This window comes from Notolepis coatsorum, assembly GCF_963971535.1.
Source record: "Notolepis coatsorum genome assembly, chromosome: 2".
Taxonomy (NCBI): domain Eukaryota; kingdom Metazoa; phylum Chordata; class Actinopteri; order Aulopiformes; family Paralepididae; genus Notolepis; species Notolepis coatsorum.
In genome coordinates this window covers 56,363,438-56,385,379 of record NC_140166.1, presented here as the reverse complement: position 1 = coordinate 56,385,379, position 21,942 = coordinate 56,363,438, and the positions used below count along the sequence as shown (strand labels likewise).

Below are 21,942 nucleotides of genomic sequence, written 5' to 3'. Positions count from 1 at the left end.
CTGCAGTAAACCGGAGCCGTTACCGTAAACATAATATAACCGGTAATAAACATAAAAAACATAAAACACACCGTTTTAACGTTAGACGACAGCGTCCGGGGCGTAACTCGCTGCAAATAAAGAGTAGAGGTGGAGGGTGGAGTTCGCGAATTGAACAACAGTAGTACCGTTAATATGAAACGTTATCTCCTATTGAGTGACATAGTTCGATCCTTCACGGTAGTAGATCAATAATATCATTGATTGATTGAAAAGTGTATTAACAGATTGCAGAATGGGTACAGTACAGTACGGCTCAATACACACAATTGTTAAGGGGATGCAGACCTGAGAAAGACTTTCGTCTTGTTTACATCAGGGTCCCCCATCATGATGATCATTATGATGAATTGAAAATGGGGGACCCTGATGTAAACAAGACGAAAGTCTTTCTCTGGTCTGCATCCCCTTGGCCTTAACAATTGTATGTATTGAGCTGTACTGTACTGTACCCATTCTGCAATCTGTTAATACACTTTTCAATCAATCAATCAATGATAAATGATCAACGTTATTTATAATTGATTGATTGTAACCCACTTCATCACACCTGTCCATCTGTTGTATTGTCCGCGTGCATTGTCATTTGTATTTTTGTAATAAAAAATATATACATAATATTTATATTTATAGATATTTATAGATTATGCTAAATGAATGCTGAGAACGATTCGAGCAAAACGCATGGTGTCCTTTCAAATGTGTATTCCGTTGAGTTCGTGCAAACGTCATGAAGACAAACTCACATCATGTACAATAATGTGAGCAGATCAGGAGGAATAGAAAGAATGCTGCGAGATTCCAGTTTTATTTCACCAATAATCTCGCCGGGTAGTAAGTGGTTTATTATTAACCCGCATCTAAAACCGTGCGTCCGGGTTGTTAAACAGGGTTTAAAAGTTTGCGACTCCGGTGGGACTCGAACCCACAACCTTTGAATCACATCGCTATGCTTGTGCCTAGAAGTCCAATGCGCTATCCATTGCGCCACGGAGCCACCTGTTCCTGCGGGGAGGAGGCTGCGGCTGGTCCCTACTCTGCCGTCATCACACAGCGACACTGGTCCCTGCCCTGCCGTCATCACACAGCGACACTGGTCCCTGCTCCGCCGTCATCACACAGCGACACTGTGGGGAGGAGTCTGCTGCTGCTGGTCCGCCGCATTTCTCGGAGACGCTCTCTGATTGGCCGACGCCTGTATCTACACTGGTTAAGCTTAGGCACTCTTTCGAAGTTGGTTAAGGTTAGAGTTTGTCTTAGAGCGTGACGATAGAACGCCAGGTAGTTTGCAGGCTGTTTGGCGTGGAAATGGGCAAAGACACAGCTCGTCACGCGATTGGGCAAACGCGTCAGTGGCCAATCAGAGAGCGTCTCCGAGAAATGCGGCTTGGTTTGGTAATCACGCGGCTGCTGCTGGCCTGCGTGATTATTTTCCCGTAGCCTATGTTTGCGAAGACGCTCTCTGATTGGCTAGCCGCGTACAGCGAAGACCCTCTCTGATTGGTTTGGCGTCGAAGGGTCTTTTCCGCCTTGTACATAATTCTCTGCTTCAAAGTGGTTATGCTTTGGCCCTCTTTCGAAGTGGGTTATGCTTAGAGTTAGGGTTAAGGTTAAGGTTAGGGTTAGGGAACAACATATAAATTGTTGTTGAATATGCGGAAGAGACCCTTCGGCGCTAAACCAATCAGAGAGGGTCTTGGGACCCTGGTGGAAACAAGACGAAGGTCTTTCTCTGGTCTGCATCCCCTTAACAATTGTGTGTATTGAGCTGTACTGCACTGTACCCATTCTGCAATCTGTTAATAAAGTTTTCATTCATTCATTCATTCATTCATTGGCTACGGAAAAAAATCACGCGGCTGTGACGTGCAGGCTGTGACGTAAAGACGTAGACACAGCTCTGCATAGGCGTGTGTTTGAAGACGCGCACGAGACAAGAGTTGTCAAAGATTCCCGCCATATGAATTTCCCCAAAGGGATTAATCGAGGAACACCTGACTTGACGCTTGAATTGTCCACTTCTCTCTCTCTCCCCGCCACATCCATAGAACATGGCAGACATCAAAAAGATGAAGCTGGTGGGCATCTGCACGGTGAAGGGCATCCAGATGACCACTCGCAGAGCTCTGTGTAACATCAAAGGCCTGTCGGAGGCCAAGGTGGAAAAGATCAAGGAGGCTGCTGGGAAAATGCTGGTGAGAGAGGAGAGCGTTGGGAACTTAAAGTCATCCTGTTGTGTTTTTTTAGTAACTTTTATTATTGAGACAGTTGGAACGCAGAGAGGTGAGGAGACAGAATAGGGGCGACACAGGAGAGAATGCTCTGGTGGAATTTAATCCCAGGCCGGCATGGGGTACATACTATATACTCTGTATGATAGCTTGTACAACAGTGTATATACAGCATATATATATATACATATTTGTCTGAATATACCTGCCTATAATGCTTCTATATACTTACTTATACATCTGCATATAACCCATAGCTCTGTATGATAGCGTGTACAATAATGCTGTATTATACCGTATATATTTATTCACACCCGTCTGTACTTACCTGCACATAATCGTTTTACATATCTGTAGATACTATATCTATATCTGTACATATCCCTTACCTACATTTAGTAGCTACACTGCTGTATATTGTATTACTATTGCACTTGTATATTACTGTACATTTGCACTCTGGTTGGATGCCGAACTTCTTTACATTGTACTGTCATTTGAATCTATGTACATGGGGCCATAGTGACTCAGGAGGTCATTGGAAGGTTCCTGGTCAAATTGCGGCTCCTCCCAGCAGTGTGTCAAAGTGTCCTTGAGCAAGACACTTAACCCCTAACTGCTCCTGATGAGCAGGTCGCCTCCGCCGTCGGTGTGTGAGTGAGCGGGTGAATGTGAGGCACGAGTTGTAAAGCGCTTTGGATAAAAGAGATATATATATATAAATGCAGTCCATTATACCATTTACATGCGGAATGGAATATTAGTGAAATTGACCGGATCCCACTTTAAAAACCAACGGTCTAAACTAAACCACATCACCAGTTCTGAGCCAGTTCCTTAAAGTGAGGAAGGCGCTTGCGTGGAGGGCTCTGAACGGCATGACCAGTGTGTGGAAATCCAACCTCCCCAGTCAAATCAAGCTCAACTTCTTTCATGCAACAGTTGAGTCTGTCCTTTTGTATGGCAGTGAATGCTGGACCTTGAAGCCCACCCTGCAGAAGTCCTTGGATGGGTGCTACACCAGAATGATGCGTGTGGTGCTCAACATCAACAGGGATGAGCATGTCACTAATGCAAACTTGTATGGGGGGGCGCTAAGGGTGAGCGAGAAAGTGGCAGTCAGGAGAATGAGGCTGACAGGTCACTGCCAGAGACATCATGAGATGCCAACCAGCAAACTTGTGCTGTGGGAACCAACACACGGGCATCGATCACGAGGACGTCCCACGTTAACCTACGTGGACGTACTCAGGAGAGATGCGGGAACAGGAAGCACCGGCGAGCAGCCAGAGGCATGGAGGATCGGGATGACTGGAAGCACCGATGGAGGGCCCGTCCGAGGACGACCTAGATATAGACTATACCGTATCTGGCTTTAGATGAGACTTTGAGGTGAAAATTGACATAGAGAACAAGGAAATGACAGTTTAATATCTTGGATAATGTCTTATGCACATTTGCTTGTCCCATTGTAGACCAGTGGTTTCCAAACAGCCTTTGAGTGCAGCACGAAGAGGAAACAAGTGTTCCACATCACCACCGGGAGCCAAGAGTTCGAGTTAAGATTTATCCCCCAACATACACAAATCAGGTGTAGGGAATTCTTGGATCACCGTAATCTTTTTTTAAACAAGTCTTAACCTAACTTGATCAGTATCTACCACTATTGAACATATAAAATATAATCATAACAAAGTCTTCATAATCCCGAAATTCTTCCTCTCTCTACAGTAAACTTATGGGTGGAGGTAGAGTATGGCTATCACAGAGGAGTTTGGAGGTAAGTCGTCTTCCTGCTACAGTGTATACTACGTTCCTCTGACCCTGAGATCCTCCTGTGGTTTCAAGCACAATATGTTATTCTACAGAGTTTCGGACAGGGAAGACCCAGCTCTCTCACACCCTTTGTGGTAAGTGATTTAGGAAAGCCCATCCTCCACACACACACACACACACACACACACACACACACACACACACACACACACACACACACACACACACACACACACACACACACACACACACACACACACACACACACACACACACACACACACACACACACACACACACACACACACACACACACCCGTGGAAAATGAATTGACCTAGCTCAAACCCTGACCTAGCTCAAACCTTTTCTTGATCCGCCAATCACGAACGTGGCTTCCCGTCTATGTCACGGAAACTATAAAAGAAGGAAGGGTCATCACGTCACTGTGTAGCACGTGAACGCACAAGTGTGGGAAACGTTCAGTTCGGTCGACATTGCGTTGAACGGGATCGCCATCTCCTCAATTATCAGGTTAAACGAATGTCAGAATCATAGTCAATTTGTGGCATAATGTTTCATATATTGCTTGATGTATATTTCCTCAGATAACTGGTCTATTTTGAACTGGCACCAAAGTCTGGCACCAAGCAGAGCGTAGAACGCTGGTATTCTGACGTGATGACCCTTCCTTTTATAGTTTCTTTGTCCGTGTTCACACCGAGTCTCTGTGTGTCTGTCGTCCAGTCACAGCTCAGCTCCCAGGCGAGGACGGCTACACGGGAGGGAAGGTCATCCTCATCGACGCGGAGCACACTTTGTATCCTCCTCGAGTCACACTGCTCCACCGTGGACGCATACCTACAACTTTGCACAGTATTTGCTCTGAAAAATCATTCATATAACACCAAGGTTTCCCTCATTTACAGTGACGTCGTAGAGTATACAATTGGGGGACCCTGCTGTTTTATCATAAATCGATCAATACAGACCGTATTAATTAATGTTGTGTTTCTTTTTCAAATGTAGCCAAGAGTAAAGACCCTAACCCTGTCAAAACAGCAGTCAAAGTGTATATTTTCAGCACTACGTTTGTTTACCGATGTTTTTAAAATGTTCAGAAAATAAGAATTTATTGGAATAATGCTAATTCTATCTCTCTTTTACCGTAAAACTGCAAGGAAATGACTAAATCCAGATTTAACACTGCCATTGGAAACAGGAGCTTTTTCCCTATCCATAGATGTATGATATGTCATAATAATGTCATTTATAGTTCATAAATAAATGTATTATGTATAATTCAAATGGATTATAATTATTACTGTATCTACAAATCCTTCTGTTTAATCATCTTCCCTTTATTCATTTGCTTAGATTTTATGTACACATGATCTCAAGAAGGTGCTGAATGAGCTCAGTGAGCGATGTCGGAGGTGGCACAATTTTAACATGGTGTTATTCACCGGCAAAGATGCAAAGAAGAAATCATAATTTATATTCTCCTTTGTTTCATCACAATTTACTCAAGCCTAGTAACAGACAAAATATTTCTGACACTTATGGGAATACATTCCCCAAGGGCCATAGATGTTCCTAAATACCAAGAACATGCAAAAATATCCCTTGTAGAAGTGGAGCAATCTTCCGTATGTATTTCTAGGCAGATTTTCAGAAAATAGGGCTTAACAGGTAAGCAACCTTAAGCATAAGCAAGGCATTTAAGAGGGTTTGATAGAATCCAGAATTCCAATGTATGTGAAATGTGTAAAGCCTTTTTTTTTTGCATCCCATGCTGTCCTTAACTGGCCCCTGTCCTCGCCAGTCGCCCAGACAGGCTGAGAGACATCGCGGACAGGTTTAATGTGGACCACAGCGCCGTGCTGGACAACGTGCTGTATGCTCGAGCCTATACCAGTATGAATACACAGCCGCTCATTTAGAGCAGTTTGAAGAGAGATGGTCTGAGCCTTGGCTCAGTTGAAGGGTACAGAGGCAGGAGAGGGTTAACTCGGGCGTCATAGCAGCATGGGGGAGGGGGGAGGGGAGGTACAGGTATGGTATAACAAGTATAAAAATACGAGGGGAAAATAATAACAATAATAAATATTGTAAACAATATAATTAACTCTGAATCTATAAACATGACAACACTAGTAGTTTGTGATATCATTCAATGAGCCTGGGTCCCACAGTGAGAATTATCTTTTTAATTTGGGTTGTAACAATCTCAATCTCGATACAGAATCAAAAACCTCAGTTTAACTGGTGGTGATATGTTATGGTTACTGCTATTAGTATAATGTTTAAAGCTCATTTTCATTATTTACAACAACTTTGAAATAAAATTAATTAAAAAATAAATTCTGAGCCAAATATCGAAACGTGTGTAAAATCTGAAAATGTGTATAGTTACACCTGTAGTTCCGGATGTGAAGCCATGCTCTACTACTGCTCTGCCCCCAGGTGAACACCAGATGGAGCTGTTGGACTTTGTAGCAGCCAAGTTCCATGAAGAAGGAGGGGTCTTCAAACGTCTGGTATCATGGAACTCCATAGTTAGACATAAAGGCTAGATGACTCACCCACGCTGCCACATGGCGGCCATCTTGCCACAGGCAGCACACCCACTCATAACATGAATGTCTATGGTGCATGTACTATTGAAATAACCATAGCTTGTGGGCGGCTGGGTGGCGCAGCGGAGATTGCGTTTGTGAAAAATATGAGCAAAAACAAAAGTGTTGCGTTTATATTTTTGTTCAGTGTATATGGTAGTAGGAAGAGAGTTGTTGAAGCAGTGGTGTAATTTATAGGCATGCTACGATAATATCTATATTATTTCATTAAAAGAAAAGCCATGTAGCATTTGGCTCTATAGGACTCAATTTAGAGTATAGCCCCAAAACAGCTAAATTGACCCGTCTCAAACCTGCTCTCTTTTCTTGATCCTCCAATCACAACGGTTGCTTCCCAGGGTACGCCAAGTTAATTGACTAAGGGACATGTAGTTGACGCTTATCACAGTCATTTTGAAATGCAAAATCTCCCACAATTATTAGAATCACTCAGTCAAAATACGATTTAAATGTACATTCCTATATTTTCCTTCTCTTCCGTGTAAAAGTGTGATAGAGAGTGAATATCAGCACAGGGACCAGTCTCAGCCCGACAACATTTAGACGTAGTTTGGAAAAATAAATGATAAAGATGCTTGAAATGGTTGTAGTCACAGGGCTTTCAAACAAGACGGTGCCGGGGAGCGGGGGGGCGGTCCAAAGACTTTGCAATAAAGAAAAGAAAGCCATTTGCTGTCATTTCCTGCAACTTAAAAACATAATTTCAATACAATAGCAAACACAAGGGTAAGTTCCAAATAAGTTATTTATAAAAAGAAAATGGTGTATAAAGTTGCACAATTGTTTGACGTTGAACACAAAAGCACAAGGGGGGACTGTACAATCCCTTTAAAAAAAAGTGTATTTGGCCAGGCCGTCTTCTCATACAGAGCATCCCACCAATGGAACTCAATTCCTCAAACAATTAGAGTGTCCACATCATAGGGAATGGCTCATTGAAAACCAGAACTGTCAACACTGAGGTGTCTGTGTGTGTATGTGTGTGTGTGGATATGGTGCGTCTGTCTATGTCTGGGTCTCTTAATATTTCAGTGGATACTGTGATACTGTGAATAATGTATACTCAGTAGATAGTAAATTATAACACTACCTCATGCATACTGCACCTTATGTGACACTGTGAATAATGTGAATATTTTCTTCAGCTAGTTAGATAGTAAATTATATTGACCAAATTGACCTAATTGTTTACACTGCCTGTGTTGTTTTTACTACCTGTACCCCCCCCCCCCCCTCCCCCCATGCTGCTATGATGCCTGAATTTCCCCAAGGGGATCAATAAAGGAATATCTTAATATGTCATGATGTGCTCTGTCCTTGTGTCCATGACTGTATTGTGACCTGTATCCCTACTATGTCTATGTGCTTTTGTTGTGTTTTTATTCTAATGTTATTTATCTTGATTTTATTCTGTTTTGATTGCTAACCCTTTTTTTTACACAGGATTTTAGCCCGTACCTTCTGGCAGGAGGGGGACTGCCAATGGAAATGAGCCTTTTGGCTAAAATTGGGTGCATTTACATCTGTAAAATGTTTTATTAATGTACACTGTCCCCCTTGAACAAATAAAGTAAACCTAACCTAACCTAACACACCGTTTCCGTTTTGGAGGCTTAATTTGATAAGAATATAGGATAGGCACGTATAAGCATTATGCTTCAGCCTGTACCCTTTCAGTCACTGTAAAATCAAAGACAGTCTTGAATGATTGTGAATATTGTATTGTGTGTGTGATGACTGAATAAAACTAATACTACTACTAACTAACTACTACGAATGTTGCGCTGCAAGTTCAATGTTATAACATTTGTTATATTACAAAATATAATACAGCCTGCTAGATGAGTACAACCATTTCTTTTATACTGTATACATATATGGCACAAAAAAATACCTGAAACTGCTCTGGGTCCACTTCCTTATATTCACTAATGGTCTCTCTTGGCATTAAGGTAATATTTTCTACATATAAAAAAGGGATCCAGCCCCGACATTGCTGTTCAGATCGTTGACTCCGTCATGGCTCTGTTCCGTGTGGACTTCTCTGTTCCGTGTGGACTTCTCTGTTCCGTGTGGACTTCTCTGTTCCGTGTGGACTTCTCTGTTCCGTGTGGACCTCTCTGGCCGAGCAGCAGCAGAAACTGGCCCAGATGCTCTCCAGGCTACAGAAGATCTCCGAAGGTTTGAGCCACAACTTGGTTTAAAGAGCACATCTTTTTAGTAATTTTTAACAAGTTATTATAAGTCTATGAGGTCCCTTAACCCTTTCACTACCACACTACAGACGGTAGTGTGATGGTAAAGGGTTAACCTTCTGTAGTGTGGTAGTGAAAGGGTTAACCCTTTGTCGTGCGGCAGTGAGGGTTAGAAGTAAAGGGTTAAACATGTATTTATTTCATGAAAATAATCACACAGATTCTGCATTCTAGCAGCCTCTATGCCCCTATGTTTCAGTCCTGTTCTCAATGGGCTGTTTCTGTGCCTGCGATGAGCGAGCTGCTTTCATCGGACAAATACGATAGTTACTGTACGTCTAGCAGTGGTGCGTGAGCCTGTACCGAAATTCAGATTCAACTCTCAGACCAGACGTTGCAGATCAAATATGTCTCAAGATCCAGCAATAGCATCGCAATGTTGTTGTAAAAAATGTTGTCGGAAACATATTTTAGGTTAAACTTTAGGTAGAAAAGAGAAGATTTATGCGTGAGCCGCCATCTTGTACACATGCATTTTTATCAAGATATGTTCACTGGCTGCAAATGGCAAGAGGGAGGGTTCTTGTCACAGCTGAACTGCAGAAAAGGCACAGTGCACATAGTTAACATTTCACAATGCAGAACACAGGAAAAGGCCATTTTCACAATACAGTAGGTCCCCTTTAACACATTGAGTGCCGACGACGAGATTAGTTGTGCTAACTCGCCATGCGTTGAGTGCCAATGACGAGTTTTCTCGTTTTAGCTTTTATTAGCAATATCCATAAATTTTTCATCCATCCAGCCTGACGTTATCATTGGGAATGTGTCTGAGCTCGAAAAGGGCAAATGCCGCCGCCTATCGTCTCCCGGATGGTAATGCACATCATTGGATTGGATTGGGTGGGCATGTGCATCCGAAAAAAAGTCCGGTCCAGGGTTTTCCCTTCTCTGGCAAGCAGTATCGTGTTATCACATTCACTGGCGAGGCTCGGAGCAGCGTCGATTATGTGTTTTGGTGCTATAACGTTGGATCAATAAACCCGATCAATATTTGGAATGGCGATCAGGAATTGGATTAAACTTTTTGCAGAACATCTGATGTGAGGTAAGGACTCTATTTTACCAGTATTGGGTCAATCAGATGTTTTTTTCTCAGCCATCGCAGCGTGTCTGTGTGTGTGTGTGTGTGTGTGTGTGTGTGTGTGTGTGTGTGTGTGTGTGTGTGTGTGTGTGTGTGTGTGTGTGTGTGTGTGTGTGTGTGTGTGTGTGTGTGTGACGTTAGCACTGACCAGGTCATGGTCCTGGATAATAGATTTTTCAGCCCGCTTCTCTAGCGTGCATAAGTACACATATACTATCGATAATCTAGCGTTTATTTGAAAACGATTCATAAATCAGCCAAAAAATGACAACGTGTTTTGTGTATTCCACTAAAGAGCTATTATCGCGGCATTTCTCTGGAATTACTAGAACTCTCCAAAACTATACTCGTATTCAAAACGGTATAAAACGGAAATGTACCAATGAAAAAACTATCCGTTTCGTACATGTTGACTGCAAGCAAGTCATTGATAAGCAAGGGGTGTTTTAGACCCATAGCCATAATTTAAGATATAGTTTAAGTCAGGGCGGTTAGGTGGCGTAGCGGAGATTGCGCTCGTCACCAACCCCGGAGCTGTGAGCTGGATTTCGCCTGTTCGAATCCAGCTCACAGCTCCGGGGTTGTCACCAGCTTGGCTGGCCATTCACACTAATACAATTGGCTGTATTAGAGGGTGGGAGAAGCTGGCGGGGTGGGTCCGGGTCGTTGTAAACAGCGACTCCTACAGTTTGGTCGGGGCGCCTGCTAAGCGCGGATAGGACCTGAGGGGGATAGTGTGATCCTCCCACACGCTACGCCCTCTCAGGGAGGATCCGCGCTGCCAGGTGAAAAGAAGCGGTTGATTGGCTGGACGTGTGTCGGAGGAAGCACGTGATAGCCTCCACTCTCCCAGATGATCTGACTGTGGGGGGTAAGTGTGCAGCGACCAGGAAGGGATTGGGAATTGGCATACGACTAACATTGGGATGGGAGAAAATCGGAGGAAAATGGAGGGGGAAAAAAGATCAAATTTCCCCGACCTCCCATTGACTTCAGTGCTGGCACTCTAGCCCATATATGGTCAAAGGGGCGTGGCACTCAATGTGTTAATTCGAATGTTTTTAAATGTACCGGTGCCAATACCGATGCCTGGGATTCGATACAGATACCAAAAGTGGAAACCCCCCCCCATCCCCCCCCCAATACCCAACTTTGCAGAGTTACGTGCATCGCGTTACATTTTGGATGATTTTGTATTGTGGTTGAACAGAAGAAACGTTATATCTTGGAACAAAATGCTTATTGGCTCACAGTCTCATTCGATACCAAATTTCGGTACCACAGCATTTTTCGATACTCAATAGTATTGAAGACATTTTATTGATGCCATAAAAGGTATCATATTTCGAAGGTTTGGAAAAGGTTACGGTGGCGTTTCAGCGGTGAACTCTACCACACCATCGGAGGCACCGCGCTGTCAGGAAGTGGAAAGACAGTGATGTCCACCGTTCTTCGGGGGAGACAGGCCCTGTGGGCGGTGAACCAGGACGAGGGGCCTACAGACTATCCCACACCTGGGGCGACTGGCTGAGGAGGTAGAGCAGTCGTCTGGTAATCGCAAGGTTCCTGGTTCGATTCCCACTTCCCACTCCTCCCGAGCAGCATGTCGAAGTATCCTTGAGCAAGACACTTAACCCCTAGCTGCTCCCGATGAGCATGCATGGTTGCCTCTCGTCCGTGTGTGAATGTGTGAGTGAGTGAATGTGAGGAACAAAATGTAAAATTCTTTGGATAAAAGCACTATATACTGTAAATGCAGTTCATTTACCATTTACCTGGAGAGCCAAGGCCCTTGACCTGCACACTGTGCAGCGAGGGGAACGGCTCCCTCCTACCTCCGGTCAATGGTCTCTAACTACACAGCCTCAAGACCCCTACGCTCTGCATCTTCTGGCCGCCTCAGATTCACTCCTATCCGAGCTCCGCGGGGGTCATCAAAGAGAAGCCGGCTATTCTCAGTCCTCGCTCCACAGTGGTGGAACGAACTCCCCACCACATTCAGGACAGATGGAACCCGCCCAATTTTCAGCCGTTGACTATAAAAACACACTTCTTCAATCAATATCTGAAATTAAATTTAAAAAAGACATAACCTTCGAACGACTAAACACACAACGTAAGATAGTCAAAAAAGAAATAAACTCCATACTTAAACAACAGTCTGAGTTTTTGATACATAGGACAAGACAAAATTACTATTTTCACGGCTCCAGACCTAGCCATCTATTGGCAATGAAAATACGCTCAAATGATCATTTCTCAGATATCCCCTCGATTAGAACGAGCCAGGGTGCAGTCACTACTGATTCGAAAAAGATCAATGACACTTTTAAAGAGTTTTACTCACAGTTATATAGCTCAGAGGGTAATCTGGATGACTCTAGATTTGAATCGTTCATCGGCGGGCTTGAGATACCCCACATTTCTGAGGAAGAGGCCAAGGAACTGGGGAGACCGATTACTCTCGTAGAATTGAGGGAGACTATTGTTGAAATGCAGAGGGGTAAGGCGCCAGGCTGGGATGGTATTCCACCCGAAGTGTATTTAGCTTTCTGGGACCAACTGGGTCCATTGATGCTCGATATGATCAATTACGCTATCGAACAAGGGGAGTTCTCAAGAGATGTCAATATGGCGTTGATTTCTTTACTTCTCAAAAAGGACAAAGATCCCAATGATTGTGGTAGCTATAGACCCTTGAGTCTTCTCGGGGCCGATTTAAAGGTGTTTGCCAAGGTGCTGGCCCGTCGCCTGCAGAGATTTATGCCTGTATTGGTACACTGCGATCAAACTGGTTTTATCCCGGGGCGTCTGGCTGCAGATAATCTTAGGAGGCTGTTGCATGTAATCGATAACAGTAAAGACAATACAACTCCATCCACAGTTCTGTCTTTGGATGCCATGAAGGCGTTTGACAGACTTGAGTGGTCATACCTGTGGAAGGTACTTGAGGTCATGGGTCTTGGAAAGAGTTTTATTCATATGATTAAAGTCCTGTATGCCTCGCCGTCTGCGATGATACTGACAGGCAAAAACTGTTCCACACTCTTTCCAGTCTCCAGATCTTCTAGACAGGGTTGCCCTCTGAGCCCGGGACTGTTCGCGCTTTCCCTCGAACCTTTGGCCCAATTTATTAGGCAATCGGAGGACATCGTCCCCATAATGGTCAACAATACTCCACACAAAATTGCTCTCTATGCGGATGACCTGCTGATTTTCATGGACGACCCCTCCCGGTCGGCCACAAAATTATTGAGGATAATCGACGACTTTGGTAAATTGTCAGGTTTTAAGATTAACTGGAACAAATCAGCCTGCCTACCTCTTAATGAACTGGCCAAGGCGGTACGACTACCAGCTGATATCCCCATAGTAGAACATTTTAAATACCTGGGCATAGAGATATTCCCCACGCTGAACCAAACTACTAAGTACAACTTCACGGGTACTTATGATAAAATACGCCAGGATCTAGACAGGTGGTCGTCCCTTCCTAACTCCTTACAAGCCCGGGCTTCCATAATCAAAATGAACATCCTGCCTAGGATAAATTTTATTAGCTCAATGCTCCCCCTGCCCCCTCCAATAGACCACTGGCGCAAGGTACAATCGATGGTATCTAAGTTTGTCTGGAATAACAAACGCCCGAGAATCAAAAGGGCTACTACTCAACGTAGGAAACAAGATGGGGGCCTCGCAATCCCTGATTTTAAACTTTATTTCTGGTCCTTTTCACTGAGACCTCTGATGTGCTGGCTAGACCCTGTAGAGGCTGTATCGTGGCGCTCCTTAGAAGCGGCGGCGGTGTCTCCGCTAAGATTGCAGGATGTAGTGTACTCCACTGTCTCTATTGCGAAATGCCGGCTGAGGTATGGACCGATCATAACTCACGTGATCCAAACGTGGCGTAATGTACAGAGGTTGTGTGGGGTTAAATGCCCTTGGCACCTGGACTCTCCAATTTTTAATAACCAGCAATTACTTGTTGGACACAAGCCGGTTAATATTCCTCAATGGCAAAGGAGGGGAGTGCATACTCTGGAGGATATTTATGATAAGAACGGCCTCCGTGCGTTTCAGGACTTAAGAGAATTTTATGATCTTCCCGGCGAGTCCTTCTTTCTTTACCTTCAACTAAGGTCAGCACTGAGGGCGCATGGCGTACCGTGGGCTCAAGCCTTGCACCCACACCCCTTCCTCAGGCTCATAGTGGACAGGACGACATCCAGAGGGTTTGTCTCCGACTTTTATACGCTCTTAATTCAATCCACGTATAAAAATTTATCATTGGATACAATCTGGCGTGTGGATATCCCGGAGTTGGACCCCGAGTTTGACTGGGATGATGTTTGGGCAAATGTGGCATTATCTTCCCGCAACCCCAATCACCAGCAAATTAATTTTAATTATATTCATAGGACCTATCTTACACCTAGGAAGCTATTTGCTATGGGACTGATAACCGACTCTCGGTGCACTTTGTGCTCTCAAAAGGCCACTGGCACTTATATGCATATGTATTGGGATTGCCCACCAGTGGCCCGCTTCTGGAGGTCAATAACGGACAAACTTTCAGATCTGTGTGGCTTAACTATCCCATTCTCAGCTGTTACGCTACTCCTGAACGATATAACGACACTACCCGCGTCCGTACAACTGAAAAGGGTTGTCCTAGCGGGCGTCACAGCAGCGAAGAAGCTAATAGCAATGAGATGGAAGGAGCCTGAGAAGCTTACAATGATTAACTGGTCCCTAACTCTATTGGATGTGATTTATCTTGAGATATCCACAGCCCGGGTGATTGGGGTGGGGCAGGCTGGAATTGACCTGTGGTTCGCAGCAGCTGAGAAGGTAAAGACCGCAGTGTGCGGCTGAGCGGGGTCGGGGTGCGTGTTCGGGTGAGTCCGGCGGTCTCTTGGGAGGGGGAGGAGGAAGTGTTTTTGTCTGTCTTGTCCCTTGTCTTGTCATCTTGAGTTTAGCTGGGGATATTATGGGGGGGCAGCTATTTAACTAGTTCTTCACTGTTTGGCCACTTTTACACGGTCTCTGTGAGTCTATGGAACACCTACAGGTTTTTGTTTTTTCATGAAGGTTCATTGCTCTGGTTTCAGGTCGTGTTCCCCCCCAAAAAATGGTCCTTGTGGTGGGTTGGAGATGTACGTTTTATTAATATGGGGTCACACGGCCGGGAATCGGGACTGAACACTGGGAAAGACCATTTATTAGATAGTACCCCTTGGAATTAATTTAGTAGGTTGAACTCTGGTTTCTTTTCTTTTGTCTGTATAATTGTTAGTCATTATTATTATTGTTTTTGTTATTTTCTTGTGAAGTTCTATGTATTGTGATTGTGGTTAATGTGTTGTCTTGTTTCGTGAGAATGTCAATAAAAAATTTGATCAAAAAAAAAAAAAAAGACATAACCTTCTTACTAGGGATGTCCGATATTATCGGCCTACCGATATTATCAGCCGATATCGGCATTAAAATGTGATATCGGAAAATATCGGTATCGGTTTTCAAAACAAAATTAAAAAAAAATGTATTTAATTTTTACTATATAACCTTTATTTACCCAGGCAAGCAAGTAAGAACAAATTCTGATTTTATTTATTGTCAAAAGTATGCATAATGTTGTGTTAATTCCACAACAAGAGATATGTAATGTTAATTACCTGAAATTATTCAATTTTTGGGGGGGGGAAACCCTGCATATATCGGTATCGGTTGATATCGGTTGATATCGGTATCGGAAATTAAGAGTTGGACAATATCGGTATATCGGTATCGGTAAAGAAGCCAATATCGAGCATCCCTACTTCTTACTGTATTTTACTCTTATGTATCTTACTGCTATGCTACTATACTTATACTACTACCTAGAATAGAATAGAATAGAATAGAAAACTTTATTGCCATTTCAACCATGGTTGATTGGGATTTGTCTTGGTGCCACATACAGTACAGACATTATAAAAACATAAAATAAAAAACACAAGAATACATGCAATACAATCCCCACAATAAAAGTTTTACACAAACAATTAAAACCTATCATGCTAATATACTAGTATGCACTCAGAGTGTAACACTCAAGTTCGACACTATTTGACCAACAACGCCAACTCCCCCAATGCACAGTTTCTATGTCAAATGTATATACCGTACTTTTCGGACTATAAGCCGCGGCTTTTTCCCCCATTTTTCGACCCTGCGGCTTATATAACGGTGCGGCTTATATGTGGACCAAACCCGAAAATATTGCTTTTTTTACTGCATTGAAATGTTATTTATCTGTTCCCTTATTTGCTAAACTTAATACAACTTGTAAATGAGTTAATTCTTGTTATTTGTCCAACAGTATTGTGACAATCCCCTCTGTGCACGAACCCTTACATATGGTAATTAAACATTAAAACACCTGCGGCTTATAGTCCAGTGCGGCTTATATATGTACACATCATTCAATTTAGCTGCTGCAGCTTATAGTCAGGTGCGGCTTATAGTGCGAAAAGTACGGTACACTCTTCTTCTGGATTTTTTTAGTATCACAAACAGTACTGTATTTGAAAATCTGGTATGTCATAAATGTATAGATGTAGCAGTACTGTCTATCTATGTCATGTGTGTCATATGATGAATTGAAAATGGGGGACCCTGATGGAAACAAGACGAAAGTCTTTCTCAGGTCTGCATCCTCTTAACAATTGTATGTATTGAGCTGTACTGTACTGTACCCATTCTGCAATCTGTTAATAAACTTTTCAATCAATCAATCAAAACTGACCCTTGGCTGCCAGAGAGGCACCCCTCCTGCTGACTTGTTTACAATTTGTAAGTCGCTTTGGATGAAAGCGTTTAGCTAAATTACTAAATGTAAATGTAGATGTTCCGAAGAAGCTGTTGGGGGAACGGTGGAAGTCTTTCCTCTCCTGGCGAGAGCCATATGACCAACAACATGCATCCCAATAACACCTGTAGAGCTTCTGATGAAGGTACGGTAGATTATACCGCCCCCTAATGTCAAGGTAAAATACAGTCTGTATTTACACATCTGTAAATTGGCCATCATTACACTCGGCGATAAATTAATTGGCTTACACTCATTTACAAAACCCTCCTTGGTCTGACCCCTCCTTATTTGATACACCTGTTAGAAATGTCATCTACTCCCTATAACGCCAGAGCTGCTCACCATATCTCTATAACACCAGAGCTGCTCACCATATCTCTATAACACCAGAGCTGCTCACCATATCTCTATAACGCCAGAGCTGCTCACCATATCTCTATAACACCAGAGCTGCTCACCATATCTCTATAACACCAGAGCTGCTCACCATATCTCTATAACACCAGAGCTGCTCACCATATCTCTATAACACCAGAGCTGCTCACCATATCTCTATAACACCAGAGCTGCTCACTATATCTCTAGAACACCAGAGCTGCTCACCATATCTCTATAACACCAGAGCTGCTCACCATATCTCTATAACACCAGAGCTGCTCACCATATCTCTATAACACCAGAGCTGCTCACCATATCTCTATAACACCAGAGCTGCTCACCATATCTCTATAACACCAGAGCTGCTCACCATATCTCTATAACACCAGAGCTGCTCACCATATCTCTATAACACCAGAGCTGCTCACCGTATCTCTATAACACCAGAGCTGCTCACCGTATCTCTATAACACCAGAGCTGCTCACCGTATCTCTATAACACCAGAGCTGCTCACCATATCTCTATAACACCAGAGCTGCTCACCATATCTCTATAACACCAGAGCTGCTCACCATATCTCTATAACACCAGAGCTGCTCACCATATCTCTATAACACCAGAGCTGCTCACCATATCTCTATAACGCCAGAGCTGCTCACCATATCTCTATAACGCCAGAGCTGCTCACCATATCTCTATAACACCAGAGCTGCTCACCATATCTCTATAACACCAGAGCTGCTCACCATATCTCTATAACACCAGAGCTGCTCACCATATCTCTATAACACCAGAGCTGCTCACCATATCTCTATAACACCAGAGCTGCTCACCGTATCTCTATAACACCAGAGCTGCTCACCATATCTCTATAACACCAGAGCTGCTCACCATATCTCGCTAGATGTTCCCCGTGTTAAGACTTCCTTTGGTCAATCCTCCTTCCAATTTGCTGCTTCCAGCAGTTGAAACGAGATGCAAAAGACTTGGACAAATTGACCCCGCTCACTACTTTTAAGGACTCTATCGCAGAGTTGTTTACACACACCTGCAACTGTCACCCAGCCTTTTAACTGTACAAACTGTCATTTGTATGTTCTGCTTCATGTATTACATACCTTGTAATTTTATTTGGTTGTTTGATGTGCGTTTTAATTATTTATTATTACCTCTGTGATTAATGAATCATCCGTCTCGTTTCTATTTTATTTATTTATTTTGTGTCCCCTTTCCCTGTTACCCTTCGATGGGCCTCTTTGTCCGCTCACCAAGCCGCCATTGTAAATAAGAATTTGTTCTTAATTGACCTGCCTGGATAAATAAAAATAAAATGAAAAGGTAAAGAAAACTGTCTATACATATGAAGTGGATTTAAGTGGGTGCAACACAAAGATGCTGTCCTGCAGATTCTGAGCCAGAAGCTGCCAACGTGGATTTGTTTTCCTAATCAGTCGGGCGACGGCATCAAGTGAACCCTTGCACTAAAAAAAAACACAAGTTAGTTTTGAAACCTTTTGGACAGCCCATGTATTTGTTACTGTGAAGTTAATCTAAATAACTTGTGTGAATGTGAGATATCACAAGAAACTACTCAATCTTGACTGTCTTTAACTGAGTGAACACAACACTAAAAATGTTAAGATATTTCTTTATTGATCCCCTTGGGGAAATTCTGGTGTCATAGCAGCACGGGGGAGGGGGGAGGGGGGAGGGGGGGAGTACAGGTGTGGGGGGGTAATAGTAGAAAGACATAAATACAGTCAATACAATTAGATCTGAATATAAAAATATGAGGAAAAATAAACAGTGTAAACAAAGGTGCAGATGAGGGTCGGTTATATTATACCTTACAATAAATATAGGCAATAAAGAATTTGAATCTGAATATATACTACGAGTGAGAGTAAAAGTAAACGGTATGCACAATATTATTTTTAGATAATAAAGTTTGAAAACATTGTTCCTCTGAAGTCTGAGTCGCTCAATGAACCCTGCTCCTCTGAATGGACGGCTTGTGTCGTTCAAACTGGACTGATTCTGCATTTACCTCCGATATTGATGAATCAGAACAGTATGTTGATTCGCCTGTTCGAATCCAGCTCACAGCTCCGGCGTTGTCACCAGCTTGGCTGGCCGTTCACACTAATAAAATTGGCAGTATTAGAGGGTGGGAAAGCTGGCGGGGTGGGTCCGGGTCGTTGTAAACAGCGACTCCTACAGTTCGGTCGGGGCACCTGCTAAGCGCGGATAGGACCTGAGTGGGATAGTGTGATCCTTCCACACGTTACACCCTCTCAGTGAGAGTCCGCGCTGCCAGGTGAAAAGAAGCGGTTGATTGGCTAGACGTGTGTCGGAGGAAGCACGTGATAGCCTCCACTCTCCCAGACCGACTGTGGGGGGTAAGTGCGCAGCGACCAGGAAGTGGATTGGGAATTGGCATAACGACTAACATTGGGATGGGAGAAAATCGGAGGAAAAAGGAGGGGGAAAAAGATAAAAAAAAAAAAAAATAACAGTATGTTGATGATGACCATGTACTGGATGTGTGTGATCCTTCAGCGCTACAGATATTATCATAGATATCCGTCTTTAATCATACGACCCCCTTAGATACACAAAGTCTGGTATATCTCATTGACTCATTGTGTTTTGCTCCTAGAGTACAACGTGGCCGTGTTCATCACCAACCAGATGACCTCTGACCCCGGTGCAGGGATGACGTAAGAGACACTAGCAGAGTTGAGGGGGTCATTTCTACTCAACATTAGATTAGATTAAAATATATTGTCATGTACAGTACAACGCAAAGACGTTTTGGCATCCAACCAGAGTGAAAATGTAATGGTAAAGCCGGCAATAGCAATATACAATGTACATGTGATTAAACTGGGTATACAATATATAAATTAGTACTACCGAGTAATAGTGCTAATCAGATGCATGTACAGAGTTGTATTAATATGTACAGTGATACAGGTATAAAGACACTATGGTAGTAAGTCATACTGGCCAGCAGTGTAACTAGTAAGAGTAGGTAAGTTATATGTACAGATGTAGATATAGTATCTACAGATGTGTAAAAAGGATTATGTAGAGACGGATATATATATACAGCACATATACAGAGTTATGTGCGGGTGTATAAGTAGGTATATATAATTATATGCAGGTATATTCAGACAGATAATGCGGTAATATAATACCGCATATGTATATATACGGTATGTACAGCACTATTGTACATGCTATCATACAGAGTTATATGGTGATATAGTATAGTGCTGATCTTTGATTGGATGCCCCCCCCCCCTTTACCTTTCAGGTTTCAAGCTGATCCTAAGAAGCCGATTGGAGGGCACATCCTGGCCCACGCCTCCACCACACGAATTAGCTTGAGGAAAGGGCGGGGAGAATTGAGAATTGCCAAGATATTTGACAGGTAATTAGTTGCCGCCTGCCATGCGTGTGTGTGTGTGTGTGTGTGTGTGTGTGTGTGTGTGTGTGTGTGTGTGTGTGTGTGTGTGTGTGTGTGTGTGTGTGTGTGTGTGTGTGTGTGTGCGCGTGTGTGTGTGTCAATAAGACTTTCATCTACTTCTACATACAATGACTCTGTGCCTTGAAATGCATCACTGGAGTTTTCAGGTGGCACATTATTAACTCTTTACACACCCTAACACGTTAGACATGTTGCCAAATCTTGTGTGTCCCTCTTCCATAATAATCTCATAACTACCTACCTCATACTAGTCTACGTCTACCCATATAAATCTGTATGATCGCATGTACAATAATGCTGTATATACCATACACACATTTATATTTACAGTACTGTATATATTATTATCCATATCCATCTGAATATACCTGCATATAATCCTCCTATATACCTATTTATACAACTGCATATAACTGTATGATGGCATGTACAATAATGCTGTATATATGTTTTTATTTTATTATTCTATCTATCCACATCTGTCTGTACATACCTGCATATAACCCTTTTTACATATCTGTAGTGTAGATGTACAATATATATTATGTATACATATCCCTTACCTAGTTTTACTAGTTACTATGACTTACTACCATAGTGTCTTTATACCTGTATCACTGTACATATTACTATTACAAATATGTGCACATACATCTGATTAGCACTATTACTCAGTAGTACCAATTCATATATTTTATACCCAGTTTAATCACCTGTACATTGTATATTACTATTTGCACTCTGGTTGGATGCCAAACTTCTTTTCGTTGTGTACTGTACTTGTGCTGCATGATGACAATACATTTGAATCTAATCTAATCTAATCAAACTGGAGACTCACCCCCCGCCTCTTTACTCGTCTCTTCCAGTCCTGATATGCCCGAGAATGAAGCCACTTTTGCCATCACTGCTGGGGGAGTTGCTGATGCCAAAGAATGAGGGCATCCTTCTTCAAAGTGACGCAGCAGAGACGGGCAGACCACATACTTACAATACTGAGAATTATTACACAATACCGCTATGTTATGAAGTTGTTTGTATTTATTCTAACTTATTTTGAGACGTTTCATGTGTTTTACGGTATATGATGAAATAATAAAAACAAAAACCAGAAGTCTGTTATTTCAATTCTTGAAGACACTCTGACGTCACAAGACCGCCGCCATCTTGGTATTGGGGAAACAAACGGATT

General features: G+C 42.8%; 1 pseudogene across 1 annotated transcript; it reads left to right on the top strand.

Moving 5' to 3' along the window:
- The first annotated feature begins 2,090 nt into the window (after positions 1-2,090).
- Positions 2,091-21,689, top strand: LOC311223369 (meiotic recombination protein DMC1/LIM15 homolog; annotated as a pseudogene). Its single transcript has 11 exons — positions 2,091-2,234; positions 3,746-3,828; positions 4,002-4,050; positions 4,139-4,180; positions 4,792-4,864; positions 5,870-5,961; positions 6,511-6,584; positions 8,688-8,864; positions 19,914-19,974; positions 20,577-20,693; positions 21,620-21,689. The product of its transcript is annotated as a meiotic recombination protein DMC1/LIM15 homolog (transcript).
- Positions 21,690-21,942: the final 253 nt, after the last annotated feature.